Source organism: Ahaetulla prasina, chromosome 3 (genome assembly GCF_028640845.1).
Source record: "Ahaetulla prasina isolate Xishuangbanna chromosome 3, ASM2864084v1, whole genome shotgun sequence".
Classification (NCBI taxonomy): domain Eukaryota; kingdom Metazoa; phylum Chordata; class Lepidosauria; order Squamata; family Colubridae; genus Ahaetulla; species Ahaetulla prasina.
In genome coordinates this window covers 87,515,054-87,532,842 of record NC_080541.1, presented here as the reverse complement: position 1 = coordinate 87,532,842, position 17,789 = coordinate 87,515,054, and positions in this window count along the sequence as shown.

Genomic DNA, 17,789 nt, shown 5'->3' with positions numbered 1-17,789 from the left:
TCCTGTTTTCCTCTCAAGTCTAATTCAGTTAGTGTCCAATCAATCATACCTGCATGTGGCAAATGATTGAGATAACACAAGTGTTTATTGATATAATTATGTTCCCTACATTTCATTGGTCGTTCAAAATTTTTGGATTTGTTTTATATAATTAGAGGTAGTTGTCTATTTAATTTGCTTGTGTAATAAAACAGAAGCTTGCATTAAAACTCAATATTTGTTTCCTTCTTCTAGTGATAATTGTCTTAAATCATGTTTGTTCTTTAGCTATAATGCATTTTCTTTAATCATTTTATCTCTTAATTGCCAAAATTGCACATTTGTCTAGACCAAATTGCATTCTTGTAATCTCACTGTATCCATAGTTTGTGGTCCGTAGATTGTGTCTTAAGTGCTTCTTTGTATTTTGCAAATAAATGTACGTCATCCATTTATAGCAAACAGGGTATTTGGGGCTCTGGGTGTTGATAGCCACATTTGGTTTTGTTTAAATTATTTGTAAGTAGTATTATTGCTAAAATAAGTAGTAAAGATGTCATTGACAAGTTTCTTTTGATTTTTAGTTTGTTAGTCTCCTCACCGTTGATTATTGGATTTGTTTTCCGTGCGGTTATTGAAGCAGGGGTATCCAAACTTGGCCCCTTGAAGAGTGATGGACTTCAACTCCCATAATTCCCCAGCCAGCATGAGCTATAAATATGAGCTGGCTGGGGAATTCTGGGAGTTGAAGTCCACAACTCTTCAAGGGGACATCCCTGCTTTAAAATATTTTTAAATGTTCTTACTAATCCCTAAGATGGAATCATAGAATGATATGGCTGGAAGGGACTTATTTATTTTTATTTATTTATTATTTAAATTTGTATACCGCCCTTCTCCCGAAGGACTCAGGGCGGTTCACAGCCAAGTAAAAAATGAATACATTATAGATACAATTAAAATACTAATAAAAAACTTATTTGAATTGGCCACAATTAAAATTTAAAGGTAAAACCCATTAAAAACCCATAACTTAAGAAAACTAACCCAGTCCAGCGCAGATAAATAAGTAAGTTTTGAGCTCGCGGCGAAAGGTTCGGAGGTCCGGAAGTTGACGAAGTCCTGGGGGGAGTTCGTTCCAGAGGGCGGGAGCCCCCACAGAGAAGGCCCTTCCCCTGGGTGTCGCCAGACGACACTGTCGCGCCGACGGCACCCTGAGGAGTCCCTCTCTGTGAGAGCGCACGGGTCGGTGAGAGGTATTCGGTAGCAGCAGGCGGTCCCGTAAGTAACCCGGCCCTATGCCATGGAGCGCTTTAAAGACGTTCACCAACACCTTGAAGCGCACCGGAAGGCCACAGGTAGCCAGTGCAGCCTGCGCAGGATAGGTGTCACTGGGAGCCACGAGGGCTCCTCTATCACCCGCAGCTGCATTCTGGACCAACTGCAGCCTCCGGATGCCCTTCAAGGGGAGCCCCATGTAGAGAGCATTGCAGTAGTCCAGACGAGACGTCACAAGGGCGTGAGTGACTGTGCACAAGGCATCCCGGTCTAGAAAGGGGCGCAACTGGCGCACCAGGCGAACCTGGTGGAAAGCTCTCCTGGAGACGGCCGTCAAATGATCTTCAAAAGACAGCCGTGCATCCAGGAGAACACCCAAATTGCGCACCCTCTCCATTGGGGCCAATTACTCGCTCCCGACAGTCAGCCGCGGACTCAGCTGACTGTACCGGGATGCCGGCATCCACAGCCACTCCGTCTTGGAGGGATTGAGCTTGAGCCTGTTTCTCCCCATCCAGACCCGTACGGCTTCCAAACACCGGGACAGCACTTGGGAGTTCTCATAGTCCAACCCCCTCAATAAATTGAGCTTATGCCTCCCCTGCTTGCCATGGGAATGTGAGAATTTCTACTGTCCTTATGCTGCCAGAAAACCCCAATGAAGGAGCATTCAAAGTCCCTAACTCAGGGGTGCTATGCTATTTCTGGAGAACCAGTAGCAAAAATTTTGAGTAGTTCAGAGAACTGGAAAATACCACCTCTGGCTGACCCCAGAGTGGGATGGGAATGGAGATTTTGCAATATCCTTCTCCCAGAAGTGGGGAGGGAATGGGGATTTTGCTGTATCCTTCCCCTGGAGTGGAGTGGGAATGGGGATTTTGCTGTATCCTTCCCCTGGAGTGGAGTGGGAATGGGGATTTTGCAGTATCCTTCCCCTGCCACGCCTACCAAGCCATGCCCACCAAGCCACACCATGCCCATCAAGCCACGCCCAAAGAACCGGAAGTAAAAAAAATTGAATTCTACCACTGCCCTAACTTGTTGAGGAAAGCAAACTGACCCAGCACAGAGCCACCCAATTAAACATTTATACCAGAGTCTTAGCCAGCCAGTTGATCACATCCAAATTTTTGACAGGCAGAGTAGCATTCACAGCTGGGTAGTTTCACCCACACGTTTCATTTAAAGCAATTAAATATCCATAGCCAAACCCGCTTAGTTTGCTTCACCTCATGGGCCCCCTTAGAAAAGCAAAAGCTGGCTAGTGCAAGATTGAGTAGAAGAACAAGAGAAGGGAAGAACCAATCAGGCAATAAAAAGAATTGTATTCAGGAAACTGTGGAATGTAATAAGTGTTGTATAAAATATTCAGGCAAACTATGGCAGGTGCAATCATAGCCAGAAAAAAAAAAACTCAACTGTTGTCTTGACAGATAAAAACAGACTCTATGTTTCTGCTGCTAATAGGAAACAGTCTGAAGGAAGTACTGGAGGACAAAACATTGAAAAGGATATTGTGCCACCTCAACATCACTGACACTATTTACAAAGGGGAGAGAGCTTATGGTGCAACATTTCTTTCATCATTTTGATGAAAACAGAGACCTCCCATAGATGGTAGGAAAACAAGTCTTTGTCATCTTCTCTGTGGGAAGAGGAGAAAACTGGAATAATAGTACTTTTCAAAAGAATTATCATTCTCTGATCATCGTATAAAACAATCTCCTCTGAGATTAAACTGCTTGAGGGTAGGATGAGTGTACATGATTCATTCATGAGTATCTGTCCACCATGTTATGCAATAGTGACATATAAAATATAAAATTGTGACATTTGGTTCTGCAGACACAGACATCAGAGGATAATTAGAATTGCAGAAAAAACAATTGCTACCAACCTGCCTTCCATTGAGGACCTATATACTGCACAAGTCAAAAAGAGGGCTGTGAAAATATTTACAGACCCCTCACAACCTGGACATAAACTGTTTCAACTCCTACCCTCAAAACAATGCTATAGAGCACTGCACACCAGAATAACTAGACACAAGAACAGTTTTTCCCTGAATGCCATTACTCTGCTAAACAAATAAACAAATAAACAAATAAATCCCTCAACACTGTCAAACTATTTACTAAATCTACACTACTGTTAATCTTTTCATTGTTCCCATCACCCATCTCCTTCCACTTATGACTCTATGACTGTAACTTTGTTGCTTGTATTCTTATGATTTATATTGATATTGATTGTTTCCTGATTGCTTATTTGTACCCTATGACTATCATTAAGTGTTATACCTTAGAATTCTTGATGATCTTTTCTTTTATGTACACTGAGAGCATATGCACCAAGACAAATTCCTTGTGTGTCCAATCACACTTGGCCAATAAAAAAATCTATTCTATTCTATTCTATTCTATTCTATTCTATTCTATTCTATTCTATTCTATTCTATTCTATTCTATTCTATTCTATTCTATTCTAAATCTCCCCAGCCATCAATGACACATCAAAGCTGTCCTCATTACTATTACATCAACATAGCAATAGATGGATAACCGAACAGTCATCATGGGTTCAACAACCTCATATTCCTTTCACACGAACATGTTCTACAAACCTTTTATGCCAGGTTTGCATGACTCTGTTCTTATCTCACTCACCAGGCACAGCAGGTACCATTTAAGGGTAGTCACAGCATTGCTTGCATCACCAGCGATGGAGATGTAAATTGTGTCAGTATACTGATGGCATCTCATCCCACGGTGTCAGATGATCTCACCAGCAGTTTCATGTAGATGTTAAAAAGGAGCAGAGAAAATATGGAGCCCTGTGGAAATTTAGGACAAAGGCTTAGAGACAGGAGTTCAAAATATGCCCTGTAAATCACTGATGGGTATCCTGCCAAAATTGCTCGCTGGTTAAAGTTCCCACAACTTTAAGGGGCATGCATAAGAGCACCAGCATGCCTACCGTTCCTGTCCTAATGTTCCCTTTGGTTGTATTCAATTTGTGTGGTTATTTCATGCTTATACTTATATATATTGTTGTGTTTGACAAAATAAATAAATAAATAAAATAAATAAATAAAAACTTTGTTTACAATGTGTGTGATCATGCTTTTCTTTTGATGTAACTTCTTTGCTTTTTTTTTTAAAAAAAACTACCTCTTTGCTGTCTTTTATCTCTTGTAGGTCTAGATTTCTGGATGATGTTAATGAATGTTAATATATTTCTTCTGAATAATTAATGATGATTTGTTCAGAAGTTCTGATTAGCCTTTTAAAGGACGTGTTGAAAAGTTTATCTGCTGCACATTCGGATATGAGGTAGAGAAGATTTTTCAAGCTTTGAAAACCCTGAGGTTCATATATTTTGCTTCAGCCATGGCTGTAAAAGAATTAATAAACAGCAGGGATATTTTCAAAGGCATTTAATTAGAGAAGCACTGCTACAGACATGGCAAGGGATAAAAAAGAACCACTATGATAAAATTCCAGAATGGTTATCCACAATGGAGACACAAATTTACCCAAACGCATTGGACATTGTTAAAATGAAAAGATACAAAGATTTGGGGAATCAAGGGGAACTAAAAACAAGACAGGAATTAAAAGAACCAGGGTAGAGACATTGTTTGGTGGACTTATATGCAAATAAAATCGAGATACAAGACAGATTTGATACAATTTGGATTCCAAAAGAAAGCATATGAATTAGACAAAATTCTTCAAGGTACAGAAGACAAATTGATTTTTAAAAAATTCTACAATTATTTATTAAGATACAAATTGGAAGAAGAGGTAGTCAAAGAAAACATGATAATTTGGGCAATAAATTTCCATTGCATTATTGAATTAGATAAGTGGGAGAAATTATGGAATGCAAATTATAAACTAACAATGTCTGCACCCTATAAAGAAAACATGTATAAAATGTTTTATAGGTGGCACCTGCCATCAGCTAGATTGGCAAAGATGTTCCCCAATCTTCACCACTATGTTGGAAATGTAAACAACAAAAGGGAATGTATTATCATATGTGGTCTGTGGTCCTGTCATAAAGCGAAACAATATTGGCAAAAAATTAAATTACAAATAGAAGAAATTATAAATCAACATATAGAACTGAGGCCAGAAACTATTTTACTGGGAATAATTCCAGGATCATATGAAAAAGAAATACGGTATTTAATTATCCACATTGTTACAGCAGCACAAATAGTCTATGCACAGAACTGGAAAAATAACAATATACCATCTGAAGACAATGTAATTAGAAAAATCATGGAACGTGCAGAAATGGATAAGATTACGAAGGAGATACAAGAAAAAGAGGAAACAGAATATTATCTAGTCTGGGAGAGATGGTATAAATGGTTGGAGGAAAAAAGGGAAAAAAAGTAAAAGGACAAGGAAAGATTAAATAATGGCTAAATTAGGAGTAGAAATAGAAGAACAAATAGGAAGAAACAAAAATTGTGGAAAGGAAATTGGGTACACGTGTATATCTAAGTATATATATAAATAAAATAATTGGAATAATATAATATATTATAGGGAGATATATATATATATATATATATATATATTAGAAATATATGTATAAAAGATACATTAGGATAAGAGAGAGAAAACATATAAGTATTGATCACTGACACGAAACTGTTGAAAAGAAGAAAGTGTTACCGTATATACTCGAGTATAAGCCGAGTTTTTCAGCACGTTTTTTGTGCTGAAAAACTTCCCCTCGGCTTATACTCGGGTCTATACGGCTTATACTCGAGGTTTTTTTTTTTTAAGCCCCTCGGCTTATACTCGAGTATATACGGCTTATACTCGAGTTTTTTTTTTTTCTTTTTTTCACATTTTACCGGACGGAAGCCCTGCCGGTGCAGTGAGAGGGCGGGGCGGGGGAGCCGCCAGCCTTCTCAGCTGAGGGAGGGAGGTTTCAACCGGTAGGTGCCTCTTTTCCCACCCTCGGCTTATACTCGAGTCCCCAGTTTACCCCAGTTTTTGGGGTAAAATTGGGGACCTCGGCTTATACTCGGATCGGCTTATATTCGAGTATATACGGTAATTAAAAAAATAAATAATAGTAAAAAAGGATGAATAAAGTACAGCAAATTGTCACAAAGCAAACTGATATTTTATTTTATATTTCTTTATGGGAAATTTAGAAAAGAATGTTGTAGCATTGAGATAGATTCTGAAGCTTATTGGACAAGATAGGAGATCAGGTTAGGTGTAAACATTTTCCCCTCAATTCACCACAATGAAACACTTGGCAGTTCTGCTGCTGCTATGCTGTGACACGGTTTTGTCACAGGGGTTTTGATGAGACATGTTAGCATCTGCTTAGGAAACAAAAGGAAACCTTTTGGATCATATTGATTAGAATTGATCCTGCCAATTTCAGATAGCAGCCTGGATGCTAATTAATCATAGTTGCAGAGCTGAGCTAACCTGCAGTTTATTTTATTTATTTATTTATTTGTCAATCCTATATAAAATAAAAGGTAAAAGTATAAACATAATTTGGATACATGAAAAGAGTAAGTAAAAAGGAATATTAGGACAGAGACAGTAGGCATGCTGGTGCACTTATGCACGGCCCTTACAGACCTCTTAGGAATGGGATGAGATCAACAGTAGACAGTTTAAAGTTTTGGGGGTTTGGGGAAGAAACTACAGAGTCAGGAAGTGCATTCCAGGCATTGATCACTCTGTTACTGAAGTCATATTCTCTGCAATTGAGTTTGGAGCAGTTTATCTTGAGTTTGTATCTATTATGCTATTTGCTTGTGTATTGTTGTGGTTGAATGTGAAGTAGTCATTGACAGGTAGGACATTGTGGCAGATAATATTATGTACTATGCTTAGGTCAGAATGAAGTCAGCATAGTTCTAAGGTGTCTAAGCCCAAAATTTGGAGTCTGGAGGCATATGGTATTTTATTGCGGGTAGAGGAATGGAGGAGTCTTCTCGTAAAATATCTCTGGACTCTCTCAATTGTATTTATGTCTGATATGGAGTGTGGGTTCCAGAGAGATGAGCTGTATTCAAGAATTGGTCTAGCAAATGTTTTGTTTGCTCTAGTTAGTAGTACAATATTACCAGAGAAGAAGCTACGCAAGATTAGGTTAACAACTCTTAGTGCCTTTTTGGCAATGTTGTTACAGTGGGATCTGGCACTTAGATCTTTAGAAAATTTAAGGTCCTTGACAGAGTGAGGGTCATCTACGAGGTCATGTCCATCTAATTTGTATTTTATGTTTTGATTTTTTTTGCCAATGTGCAAGACAGAGCATTTGTCAGTTGAGATTTGAAGTTGCACTTGTTAGACCAATCTGACAAATAGTCAAGGTCTTTTTGAAGGGTAATTGTATTGTCTGTGGTGTTGAATAGTTTAACATTGTCAGTGAAAAGAACACAATTGCTTTTAATATGATCGCAAAGGTCATTTCAGCCTGCACACAAAGAAAACCAGGTTAGGAAGGGATGGCTTATTTAAGCAATCTCTCCCCTCTGCAAGAGAGGAAATTTTGGGAAATGGGGAAAGGGAGAAGTGTTGGAAGAAATATCCTTCTGGGTTCAGTTACAAGTGGGGAAAAATGGATTCATGGAAGTTGCTTAGAAAGAAGGTTTATTGATGAACAGGATCACATGCCTTGGGTGAAAAAAGGGAAGAGATGCTGAGAGTCCCTGGGTTTTATACCCTCTCTGGCTTTGAACTTCCTGAGGCATAGGAAGAGTATCCTGATTGGTTGCTATCAGAGGTCATGGCTAGCTTTGTAGGTTGTCTGTGTGCTAAATTTGGTTGAATTTTGTTGGATGATGCAATGAAGGTCAATTAAATGGCTCTGCCTGAAGGAGGTAGAGCTTTGTTATGTAGAATGGATTGGGTCAGACCTTAATCACCCATTAACAAAAGTGGAGGGGCTGAGTTTCTGCCTCCCTTTTAGGGGAAATATTCTGCCCTTTTAATGTTTCATAAAATATTTCATTTTTCTAGGAGAGGGATGGGTTTTAACTTCCTACAGAAGAAAAAATACAAGTTGGACAATTATGCCCAGGCAGCTGGGTTTTAGGTTGTTGTATTGTTGTTGTTTTTTAGTTTTTATCGTTTTATTGTGAACCACTCAGCGATGTTCTAAGATGGGCAGTCATTACAAATCTTTGGAAATAAATAAGTGCAATGAATACATGTGCTGATTCGTGATCAGGACAAAAATAAGATCAAATCATTTCCTTTTGAGATTTCTTTATTGCATCTTCTGCTTGGTTCCTGTAAGGAACAGTGTCTGCTAACCCTAAAGAGTTTTGAATCATCGTCAACCCACACATATCAAAGGCACTTGCCTCTGGCACCAATTCTCTTTTCCGATCTCTCCAAAGCAGTATGAAGTGGATTGAGCTTTCTTTCTATCATCTCCAAACTACTGCTCTAGTTATGCTGAGATTGAGCAGAGAGCAAACTAGATGATATGGGCTTCCATCTGGCTGACAAATACTTTCCTGCAAAAACAATAGTTAAGTCACTGCCTTGTCTAATCAATCACCACTAGGGAAACATTTTTTAAAAAAATTATCTCACTTCCTCTCCAACCAGCAAGGAAATTAAATTCATTCCTAGCATCCTTCTCCTCCACATTAAATAAAAATAAAGTGGGCGAATGGGGCAACAGGTTCTAAGCGAAATGCATACTGGCTACTGGCAGTACTGTATGTGGGCATGTGGGTATGTATGAAAGGGCACTTCAATATTGCTGCTATGTATTGGAGTAATGGACAGACATTCATCCATTGTTGTGACCCAGGCCCAAGTAGGTAGTAGTAAACTCAGTCAGTTGAAAAACAAACAAACTTTATTAGAACAGCTGAGAATTAACTCATTCTCAGCGTAGTCCAAACTAAATCAAAACAAATTCTTCCTAATACAATTCTTCAGTCTTATCACCAACCTTGGTCTAATTAGGTCAATTGCCAAAGCCTTTTCTTGGCAAAAGTTCAAAAGCAGAAGATGCCGACAAGAAATAAATGCAGCAAGACAAGCTGCAACGTTGTTTTCCAGCAAAGAGCCCAAACGCCGTTGCTGGTCTTTTAAGCCTTACGGGAGGGGCCAGTCATCTCTTGGTCCTACTCCCGAGTTGTCCTCTTTGCTTTAGCTGCTGTTGCCTTCTGGCAGCTCTTCTCATGTGTGCATTAGGAACAGGCTCCTCCTGTTCCTCTGCCTCACTACTGTCAGCCTCTGGAGGCTCTGGAGTCCACACATCACTCCCTGATAGCCCTGGCCTCAATTCTGCCTCTGACACAGAGCCCTCATCCAGGCCTTCCCCAGCCTCCAGGACTGGCCCATGTTCTTTCTCAGCCTCATCGCTGTCTGACTCCGTTGCCAGCTCCGCAGGCTGCTGGCGGACCACAACATCCATATATACTGTAAGGGAAAGAAAAATATAAGAAAAGCGTTATTCTTTGCAGGTTGATTGTCTTCTGAACAGAATGAGGAAAAAAGACTTCCTGTCTTGTTTCTATTCCCTCCCATTAAAAGACCTGCTGGACTCACTGAAATTCAAGAGATGGAAGGATGGGGTGAGGCACAGCAGTTTTCCAGTATTTGAGGGGCTGCCATAAGGAAGAGGGGGTCAATCTATTGTCCAAAGCACCAGAAGGCAGAACAAGACGCAATAGATGGAAACTAATCAAGGAGGGAAACAATCTCGTATTAAGGAGAAATTTCCTGACAATGAGAACAATTAACTAGTGGAATGACTTGCCTCCAGAAGTTGTGGATCACTGGAGATTTTAAAGAAAAGATTGGACAGCCATTTGTCTGAAATGGTATAGGGTCTCCCGCTCGAGTAGGGGCTTGAACTAGAAAATCTCCAAGGTCCCTCCTAACTTTCTGATTCTGCTTTTGAATTGGTGCATATTTTTCCGTGAAAGTGCACTAAGTGATTCTTTTCCATTCAAAAGTATACAGATCAATTTAAATGTATTGGAACTGAGCTAAAACTTAACCTGTCATTATTGTGTGGACATGACATCTTGCTTAAATTAGGTTTCAGATACTATGCATACTTTTAAATACTTACTGAGACCTTACTATTCTTACTTTAACTTTCACAGGAAGCTGCTGATTTTAAAATGAAGGAAGTATGAATGTGTGTGTCTCCTATTCAAATGGGGGTTGGACTAGAAGACTTTCAAGGTCCCTTTCAACTCTGTTATTCTATTATTCTGAAAAGCATTGACTTGTTCATGAGCAGCTGATCTGATTCAGATTGGAATATGCCATGCTTACAATAAGGTAAAAGAGAGAAACAGACTACATATACAATGCAACATATCAGTGGTGGGTTTCTACTGGTTTGCCCCGGTTTGGGAGAACTAGTAGTGGCAGCGGCAGGAGGTTCCACCCACCCACCCAGACATCATCACAGATGCTCTGCACATGCACATAAGGTTCTGCGCATGTGCAGAAGTGCTGTGCAAGAGCAAAGCAAGTGCACATGTGTGCTCCTGATTCTGAACCGGTAGTGAAGGTAAGTGGAACCCACTACTGCAACTTTCAAGGGGACAGATGTGGAGAAAGTGACATGAGAAGTACTAATTCACTAACTCAGGAGTGAAATTCAGCAGGTTCTAATAGGTTCTGGAGAACCCGTAGCAGAAATTTTGAGCAGTTCGGAGAACCAATACTGGAAATTTTGAGTAGTTCAGAGAACCGGCAAATACCACCTCTGGCTGGCCCCAGAGTGGAGTGGGAATGGAGATTTAGCAATATCCTTCCCCTGCCACACCCACCAAGCCACGCCCACCAAGCCACACCCACAGAACTGGTAGTAGAAAAATTTGGATTTCACCAGTGCACTTAATCATTCAAAATAGTTGATCAAGGATTCAGATATTTGAGTGTGTGTGTGTGTGTGTGTGTGAGAGAGAGAGAGAGAGAGAGAGAGAAAGAAAGACAGAGATAGAGTTTGGAGATCTCCCAAGATGCTATTCTATTTTTCTATGTTACAGAGAAAAGTGCAGGATTTCTTTCTCTTTCTGTAGCAAGGTTAGATTGTATTATTATGGCAGAATTGTATATTCTGTCATTAAACCCCGGTACTATGTGTGTAGGCTGATTCTCTTTTGGTGCTGAATTCCTAACACACATTTTTTTTTCAAATTACGTCTGCAATAATCCTTGAGGAGACAAAAGGTAGTTTTTTTATGACTGTACTAGCCCTGGCCGATGCCAATTAATTAACAAGTCAAGGTCATATTTCATCAGGCAAAGCCTTCAACATACATAGAATCCAAATTAAAAGGAGATGCAGCTCTTACTGAAAACCAGAAGTCACAGCCAGAGTAGTATTCATAACTAGACTCAAGTAAGGGCTGATTTACAGTGAGATATAGCTTTCCATGTAGTTTAACAAAAGGTACAAGGTTGTATTATTTTGGAGTTATTTCAAGACTGGATTGCACTTCAATCAGATCTTCAATAGAAAATGCTCTGAATTCCCACCTCAGTATAGCTGGTACTGATCAATTTTGATTTCCAATGCAAAGATGCTCTCAAGAGGATTTATTTGAGCTATGGAGACAATAGAATTCCCATGGGGTGGCTGGACAAGATTGTGCTTCTAGGACAGAATCTCAAATTCTCACATTATTCATTACTTTTACAACCCTCAAAATGGCATCAGGACTGATTGGAACGAATGCCATCTTTCATCTGTTGCTATGGCTACTTTCTTTCTGACTATATAAGACCTTCGCCCTGGTCCTCCTTTTCCTCTTCTGATTGGTTATGTGCCATCAAGGCATTTCTGACTTCTAGCAACCACATAGATTTTCTCCATAACAATCTATCCCAGTCTTATTCTTTCAGGTCTCCCAATAGTGCTACCCTTCTTTGGAGGATGGACAATCCCACCAAATACTATCAGAAAGGTGAGCATCCTTCCAAAGGACCATAAAGCACCAAATGAAGACGCCAACACTTTTGACTGGTTCGCCAGTGCACATGGCTGGGCAGATCACACATTAGGCTAGCTGCATTTTACAGAAGGTTATGAGTTATAATAGAATCCATGGATGGGCCTTTCTATATACACCCAACAATGTGCATTCCTCTAATCTTCACGTATTCTTTCCCTACTTAAAAAAGGTAACAGCTCTGGCTATTAGAAGACTACCATGGGGGAAGAGAGATGCAAGGCTAGGTGCAACAAAGGGCAAATGGACAGGAAAGGTTAAAGATCCTTATGTTATAGGTTTTTCTTTTATGCAACAGTCCTCAAACCTGTTGAGAACCTGGAGTGGAGAATGGCAACTTCATGGAACATCTTCATAGAAAGAAAACAAAAGGATATTTTGATTGCCAGAGAAGTTCTGTTTTCCCCAGCATTTTGTTGTTAGTTGCGAAGTCGTGTCTAACCCATCGTGACCACATGGACAATGTTCCTCCAAGTTTTCCTGTCCTCTACCATCCTCTGGAGTCCATTTAAGCTCACGCCGACTGCTTCAGTGACTCCATCCAGCCACCTCATTTTCTGTCGTCCCATTCTTCTTTTTCCCTCAATCTTTCCCAGCATTAGGCTCTTCTCCAATGAGTCCTTCCTTCTCATTAGGTGGCCAAAGTATTTGAGTTTCATCTTCAGGGTCTGGCCTTCTAAAGAGTGGTCAGGGTTGATCTCCTCTAGGACTGACTTGTTTGTTCACCTTGCAGTCCATGGGACTCTCAGGAGTCTTCTCCAGCACTATAGTTCAAAGGCCTCAATTCTTTGGCGCTCATGGTTCAAAACAGAAATAGCCAAAGTAGGACAGAGCCCTGCTGCTAAATGGGAGGAAAAATTCCAATTAAAGCTCAGCAGATCATTCTCCTTTTTCATGCAAATCAGAATATCCATCTGCACCACTTTCTTTCCCAATCACTTTATTAAACAAATGAGATATGATTATTCCCATGCAGTTACCAAGTACCAAGTAAACTCACATTTCAGAGTTGAATCCCACAAGTATGAATGGGAATACGGATATTCTGTATGTTACCTTTGTTGATGTGCTTCCCACTGATAGTATACAATGCCATCAAAAGAGTAAAAGAATTGACATGGAAATGGGCTGGTTGCATAGCAAGAAGAATTGATGGAGGACCAAGGCAGTTATAGAACAGATTCTACTTGATAAAAAGCATCCATGAAGAAAACAAGATGGAAGGATGATACCAGCAAGTTTTGCAATCCCAACTGGCAAAGGGAAGCTCAAGACCATACTGGAAACATGCAGAAGAGGCCTTCATCCTGCAGTGGATAGACAATGGCTAGAATGATGATGATGATGATGATGATGATGATGATTCCTACCAAATAAGTAGTAGAGTATGTCAATGTGAATGCATTTCCTATCGCCCAAACTCATCACACTGAGTGAATCAATAAGATGCACGTTGAAAGAAGATGTCAGAATCATCCCCTGATTCTTCTGCACAAGCTCTGACTAGAATAGAAATGATTTCACAAGTGATTTATAGTTACTAAATGAAACTAATGTGAATTTCTCTAGAGTTCTGTTTTTCTTTTGATAACCATTTTTTCTTTTGAAAGAGGAGCCTTCAAAACTGTTCGTGATAATTCCTCAATTAATAATTATGCTCTTCACCGGCTACTATCGTGGCTAGGCTATTATCTCCCCTTTCATCTCATCTCCTTCGATAGTTTCAATTAATTCCTTACCATCAGTGATTATGCATCAAGAGATGCTTAGGGAAACAGGTAATATGAATGTCAGGGAACTTGATTGAGGACATAACATATTTATCCATCCCTTTTTAATTAATACGTTTTGTGTAGTTGGACCTCATCTGGAATAGAGGATACAATAGGGAGAGTCATACATTTCCAGATAGAGACAAAATTAAGTGGGTTCAGATGATGGGAACAAATCTCAAGAAAAATGAGAAAACTGGATATGTTTAGAAAAAAAGATCTGAAAAGATATAACTGAAGATCTATAAGAAAAAAGATGAAAGAAATATTGTCTCAGTAACTTATTTTATATAAAAGAGGTTTTTTTTTCAGATACAGAAATGTTTTTCTTCCCATTTTCTTTATTAAATGTAGGAAGAAAAACAGTGACATATACAAAATCAAGTTCAACATATGTTAATATGTATACAGACCATGCATTATTTAAATTAGGTATATACTGTATATATAATCCAAGATCCAATTGCAGCCAATGCTATTTTCAGATTCCCAAATCATGTCACCCATAATTGGAATTCAATGAAAGTTTTTAGTGGTATTATTTCTCACTTTTTTAAAGGAACGAAACTATGCATTATACTAAGTGTGTTACATCTGAAGTTAGTCTTTATGCATATACTGACTTTAAAAACATGCCTGGTACTGGCCCAAACACATTATTCACTACCTACACTCCTCAAAGTTTGCTTTTCTTCCCACTCCTTTTTTTTCTAAGTCACTTCTTGACTGAAATGTACAAGCCAATGTATAAGGTAGACAGTTGATTCTTAAGAAGATTCTTGTAGTATTTTCTTATATATTCTTGTGTCGTGAAAAAGCATCTGGTGGCATTTTGGCATTGTAAAACTTCTCAATTCTTGTTTGCTAACTACTGTAACATAATTTATCTCTTTATGTATTATATTTATATCCTTTTTTTCGCCCTCTGTCATTCTGGGCTTTATCCCTCATTTTTTTCCCTTCCAACCACAACCCAATTGGCTGGGTTGAGAGATTATGACAAACCATAGTGAGCTCTGGTTTTTTTCCAGTTCTAGTTTAACATCATAACACTTGTGCTACCCTGATTCTCAATGCACACTACAGGTAGTCCTTGAGTTACGACCACAATTGAGCCCAAAATTTATGTTGCTAAGTGAAACATTTGTTAAATGAGTTTGTCCCTTTTACGACTTTCTTGCCACAATTGTTAAGTGAATCTTTGCATTTGTTAATGGCTTCCCAATTGACTTTGCTTGTCAGAAGATAAATATGAATTAGTTGCCAAGCATCTGAATTTTGATCATGTGACCATAGGGGTGCTGCAATGGTTGTAAGTGTGAAAATTGGTCATAAGCCACTTTTTTCTGTGTTGTTGTAACTTTGAACGGTCACTAAATGGACTGTTGTAAATTGAGGATTACTTGTATTAATATCTCTATACCTTACTTCAAGTTAAGTCAACCCCTCCGACCCCTGATGTTAAATTACAGTTCCCATAATTCTTAGTAAGTATGGTTTAGATGGTTTTCAAATAAGTTCGTGTCTGCTGACTTTCAGGCTATGGATGCAGTGATAAGACCTTTTGTTTGGTTGCACATTTGATGTCTATCTAAAAGGGCCATGGGCAGCGGTGAAATGCTCCCGGTTCGGCACAGATCGGCCGATCTGGTAGCGATGGTGGCGGGTGGTTCGGAGAACCAGTAGCAAAATCCCTGCCCCCCCACCCATGCCCACCCAATGCCCAGTCACCCGCTTCCCCGCTTGCCACTCCTTTTAAAAAATGCTTTTAAAAAGGTAAAAAAAAGAGGCTCTGATGATCGCTGCCTGATCGTCAGAGCCTTTTTTTTTTACATTTAAAAGCATTTTTTTATAACCTATTCAGCCAAATGGGTTGTAAAAAAATGCTTTTAAAAGGTAAAAAAAAGGCTCTGACGATCCCAGCTGAGCTGCCTGATCATCAGAGCCCTTTTTTTTACTTTTAAAAGCATTTTTTACAACCTATTCTGCTTTTAAAAGTAAAAAAAAATTGCGGGCCACAGCTGATTTCACACACACACACACACACACACACACACACACACACACACACGTGCTGTTCTACTTACCCCATGCCTCCTTTTGGCATGCACTGTGGGCGCTCATATGCACCTTGCATTTGGTGCGTGGTGCGCATGTGCAGCCAGCGAACCAGGAGTAAACCAGTTCAGATTTCACCATTGGCCATGGGTATAAATGGGATACTTCCTCCTGCAAAATTGCATATACAGGGCTCCTTCACACACACATAGAATACACATGTGATGAAGGCACAGGCACTGGGTACGTTATTGGTGGAGGCAATTTGTGTAGTATCGTATATCTGTAATTTGTTTTCTTTTAATACAGGAAGGAGGAACCTGAAAATATCTCTATAGAAATGCCATAAAGTCAGACTTAATAAGAAAGACTGTTTTTTTTCCTAAAGCATATTTCTTTTTCTTATGCTTATTGTGTTATTATCTAGAAAGAAAGCAATGACCTGAAATATTATGAGTGTATTTTCAACTTTCTGAGTCATTCTTACTTTTTTCCCCCCTATGCAGCAATAAAAGACCAACAGAATGAATTCCAAACTGTTTCATAAAGATAAAATCCAGTTATGTCCATTCTCTTACTTCCCTTTTTCAAATTTCATTATAATGAAATTATTTTGGGATAATTTGCTTGGATAAAAATGAATGTACTTCATACACTTGAGAGATAGCATAGATTCAAACCGGAAAGGCTGATAACAGCAATTTGGGAAAGAGAGAGTGTCCTTTTAGTCTTATTTTGTTTTGGTGATGATGGAGACCCATAGAGGAAATCAAGCCAAGAATGTTAAAAGATTAATACAAAGGAGGAGACTTAAATTGATCAAATGTAGGTTTTACTCATACATGGAAGGAGTGTGATTGTGCTGAACTGTCCTATAAATATCACATATTAATACAATTTTGTCTTACATAAACCTTTAATGCCTGATTCCAAAAATGGTAACCCCTCCCATTAACCATTCCACCTATTGCTTGTCTTGATTTTTGGAAATCTGTGCTTTTAGTGGTACAAACAGTCCCAAACGGTCTGCTTAATCTTACTTAACTTGTTTTAATAGTGTGGAGCAGTGGTAGAATTCAATTTTTTTTGCTAGCAGTTCTGTGGGCGTGGTCTGGTGGGCGTGGGACGGGAAGGATACTGCAAAATCCCCATTCCCTCCCCACTCGTGGGGGAAGGGTATTGCAAAGTCTGCATTCCCACCCGACTCTGGGGCCAGCCAGAGGTGGTATTTGCCGGTTCTCTGAACTACTCAAAATTGTTGCTACCGGTTCTCCAGAACCTGTCAGAACCTGCTGAATAGCACCCCTGGTGTGGAGTAATAGTTATGGTATTGGGCTATGACTGGGAAGACCCAAGTGCACACTCCAAAAATAAATTCACTGGGTTACTGTGCTCCAGTTCTTTCTTTCTTTTTTTTGTTTGTTTACATTTATACCCCTCCCTTCTCCGAAGACTCAGGGCGGCTTACAGTGTATAAGGCAATAGTCTCATTCTATTTGTATATTTTTACAAAGTCAACTTATTGCCCCCCCAACAATCTGGGTCCTCATTTTACCTACCTTATAAAGGATGGAAGGCTGAGTCAACCTTGGGCCGGGCTCGAACCTGCAGTAATTGCAGGCTGCTGTGTTCTTAATAACAGGCCTTATCAGCCTGAGCTAAACCGGCCCCATCTCATCTTATCTGGTGGGGCTGTTGTAGGGATAAAA